The sequence below is a fragment of the Diospyros lotus genome, chromosome 13 (genome assembly GCF_014633365.1).
Source record: "Diospyros lotus cultivar Yz01 chromosome 13, ASM1463336v1, whole genome shotgun sequence".
Classification (NCBI taxonomy): domain Eukaryota; kingdom Viridiplantae; phylum Streptophyta; class Magnoliopsida; order Ericales; family Ebenaceae; genus Diospyros; species Diospyros lotus.
Window position 1 is genome coordinate 9,133,699 of NC_068350.1, and position 4,373 is coordinate 9,138,071.

A 4,373-nucleotide genomic window follows, 5' to 3' on the forward strand; every position below is an offset into this window, starting at 1 on the left:
CAAATAAAAAGCTCACAGCTTGTATCTTGATTACATTTGAAAAAAAAAAAAAAAAACTTTTATATTAGTACCAACTTCTAACTTTTTGTTAGCGACCTTAATGTGTTTAAAAATACTTGTTTGAGTTTCGAATGTTTTTCGAAGACTTGGTATTCTCTTAAATATCTTTCTTTATTTTTCTAAATTTTTTTAATTTTCTTTCTATTTTTTTCTTTTAATTGGCATATGTATTGCACGAGTCCTACCTCACGCACTCCTTGTCCCAAGCCCGTTGCTACACTCATTAACCATTGCTTTCCATCATCTTCTCTAGTAGTTCTCATCGTTAATGAGTATTGCAACTTATTGGTTTCTTTGTTTTTTTTTTTCTTTTTTTCTTTTTATTTTCTTTCCCCTTACCTTTCAGCAGGAAAAGATGTTCTAGTTGCAAGTTCTCCCTTGTGGATTGGTTTTTCCAAATGAAAACTTGATTTTTTGGCAAGCCTTGAAAACCCCTTAAAACACACTATTTTCTCTCTATTTTTCTCTAATTTCTTCTTTTAGATCTTTTTTACCAAAACTCTTTATAAAAACTCTTTGAAATTGACTGAAATATGATTGATTTTGCTCTTTATTTTGAATCAAAACCCTATCTTTTTATGGCCAATTTCCAATGCCCAGACCACCTATATAATCAAATCTCAACTGTTCATCCTTAGGCCGTTCTCGGGATTCATCATCTAGCAAGTTGCTTAGCATGTTGAACAACAAAATGTATAATTTTGAGAAATTACACTTTTACCTCCTAAGTTTGGTTAATTCTAGTCTAGTCCCTTATTTTTGGCTATAATATCCCAAAATTTGAAAATAAATAATAATTATTCAAATCGGTGTTTGAAGATATTATTGAATATTTGAGAATTTAAGAGGAAGTATTTAATTATGTGCTTCGAGGAAAATAAGGAATTAAGGTAATTAATTAAATTATTTGGGAATGGTTAATCATTATTAATTATCATATTTGTGGTAATTATTGAATATTTGTGGGTTAAAAGGAAATATTAATTTATTTGGGTACTTGAAGATTTAAGAAAAATGTTTATTTATGTTATTTTGAGAAAATAATTACTTAATTGGGGAGTATTTAGGAAAAAATTAAAATAAAATTATTTATGTGAATTTCTGGAATGTTTGGAGTACAAGTGTAATAAGGGAAAATGGAGTTTAGGGTGTATGTGGAAGTTTTTGGAAGTTGTGGGTTTAAGTGTAAATTCGGGAAATGGCTAAGAGTCATTTTAAATTTAATTATGTGTGTATATAATATCAAAGGTGAGGGCTGGTGATGGCGCGCATATTTTATATTATTTATCCATCTTATTCCATCTTCATTGTACTCTATTTAAGTTATTTCATTTGTCTTGTGTTTATTTTATTTTATTGGGCTTCACACTATTTTTATTCTTATTTGGCAGATTTGGGCCGCTGATTTGAGCTATTTCGATAGAGGCGCAAGTGGGCTTCGCAAGGTGGACGGATATCGAGTTTGAAAGAGGCAACCATACTTCATTATGGGTCGTGGGCAAATTTAGAATCCATTGGGCCCTTTTTAATTAATTAAATTATGGGCCATATGTATTAAAAAACCCTAAGCCCATTTAGCCTAGATTTTTCTTTTCCAAAACCCTATAAATAAGAGCTAGCAAAGAGGCATTAGGGGTGGCCGATTTTGGAGGATTCTCGCGGTTTCAACCTAGAAGCTATGGAAGGATAATTCGTTTGTAATCTGCTACATTCCCGTACCTTGCCCGGTTTGAGTCTCGGTCATATAGTCGAATCTGGTTTGGAACTCGATTTTCATGTTTTTATTGATGATTTCGTTTCTTTTCCTTCTCTAAGTTTATGTATGTTTCTTTTACGCGGTTGTGTGAATGCATGCATGATCTTTGGATAGGTTTAATTGACGTGCTCGGTTGAGGCTTTGATTAGAAAGAAACGGTATATTATAAATTGTATGAGTGATTGCTCATTTTGATTTAATCTTTTACGGTTGTAGAAGAGTTTTTCAAAAATCAAACCCAACAGATTATTTTCATAAGTGAGACGGGGATTACTATGGTAAAGAGGTAGGGTTTATAGCAGAATTCATCTTTGTTTCATTCTTAAGCACTTTTAAGTTCGGTTTTCATCACAACCCCCTTCGTTTAATCTTGTTTTAATAGTTCGTTGATAGTTTGTTGGGAGACGACCTGGGGAGCATCCTAGCTGCAAACCAGTCCTAATACATACACTAATCTGGTCGGTTCAACAGCCTCGATCAAGATTTTGGCGCCGTTACCGGGGAACTGTCAATCTGTTCTGCCATAACAAGATTTGTTTATGTTCTACTCTTTTGTTTCTTTTTAATTCTCTTTCATTCTTTGTTGCTTTCTTTTTTTTTGTTTTCTTTCTGTTTTGCTCTTTTGTTTCTCTGTTCTTTTATTTCTTTGTTCATTCTTTCTATTTTTCTTTTCTGTTTTCTGCCATAACTAGCACTGTTCACCACCGTCGACTATCTTGGAATGCCTTAATTTTTGGTGTCCAAAGGAATGGGTGTGTGTGTTTTTTGGCCAAATTCCAACGTTTAGACCACTTTTTAGGCCATTTTGTGTGTTTTTTATGTGTTTATGTGATCTTTCCTTGTGTGTTTTTGTTTTATTTTTGCTCTTGTTGATATTTAGTGCATGACCAGATCATCTAAGGGTGAACTAATTGATTTAGATCCAGAAATTGAGATGACCCTTAGGCGACAAGTAAGAAAACTTAGCTCTTAAGATAGGACAGTGACTAATAGTGTCTCTCCCATTGTCTTTGATACTGTGTCTGAGTTCCAACCTAAATTGATCAATATGGCCGCCAATGAAAACAACGGCAATGAGAATAGGAATAATGAGAATAATGCTAACAGAACTATTAAAGAATTGGCTGCCCCTGATGTGCATTGTCAACCCTTGTGTATTCACTATCCTCAATTGGAGGCAAACTTTGAACTGAAATCTGGTCGGTTCGACAGCCTCGATCAAGATTTTGACCAGGTGGTTTGCGCGTGCAAGGATGGAGGCTAGGTCGGGTGTTCGATTCGCTGGGGGCTCTCCGTGCGCTAGGAAGAATGAATTAATTATGGGCAGCAGGGGTGGCCCAAAATGGCGCCGTTTTGGGGCGCCAGTGCCAGCCCACTGCGCGGCCACGTGGTGCGCCCATGCGGCTACTCTCCCACGCCCTCTGCTTGCACGAAAATTAAGGCCAATTTGGCCCATGTATTTTGCCCGATTTTTTTATGGGATTAGATGGCTATTTAATGCTTCAATTGAAGCTTAATTTCGAGGAAAACAGTGAGCGAGCAGGGAGCTTTCGAAAGAAGAAGATGGCGCGTTGAGGCTGGAAATGGTGAGAAAATTGGAAGAAACTGAGCATTAAATCAAGTTTTATTGCTGTTTAATTAGTCAGGTAAGTAAAGAATTATGTATTAATAATTTTGTACAGTTAAAATTTAATTATGAGTTTGATTTTATTAATTTTGGATGATTATACTAGTTCCGTGTATTAATTTGGTGTGCAAGTATATATATATACACTAGTGCACTAATGAGTGGGCTGTGTGTGAGAGTGTATATTATTTTGATTGTGAGAGTTTGTATTGTTGTGAGTGTGCCAAGTTATATATTTATATATATATATATATGTGTGTGTGTATGTATGGGCGTGAGAATCACTGTGTGTGAGTATAAGGGAGTTAAAATAAAAGAAAAGAAAAGAAATGGCCCTAACCGTGTATGCACATCAGTGGAGATGTGTGCATATGCTATTAATAAAAGATATATACTTCTCTATGTGTATAATCTAAGCAGGAAATGATGTTTGCATATTAGTGAGTATTAAGTTGTTATTATTATATATTAATTATATGAATTGAGATGTCATTAGTATGATTTAATTTAAAATAAATAGGAGATTCATTGGGGTTCTATTTCAGTGTGTCTACGTGGGTAAAAAGTATTATAATCAGCATATGTTTAAGAATTTCATACGACTAGATTATTTATTTTACACAATAGATTTATTTAATTAAAGCTATGATTTCATTAATTATCAAAAAACTCTTTACTTCACAGCAGGAGTACTTAAAAGATAAGGAACGGCCATGTAAACGCAAGTTCCCAACTCTCTTCTCCCGTTCTTTGATTCCCCTGAGAGACTCCGTGGTTTCTCGTACTTTACGCCCTCAATTACTCTAATTCAGCGCCTAACATTATTTATTGAGATATTATTCAAATATTTTAATTTAAATTAAATCCAGAACTTCTAGAGTTTTATTTGTTGTGCGCCCACGGGGTTCGTACCACCCCTATTTTTTTCGA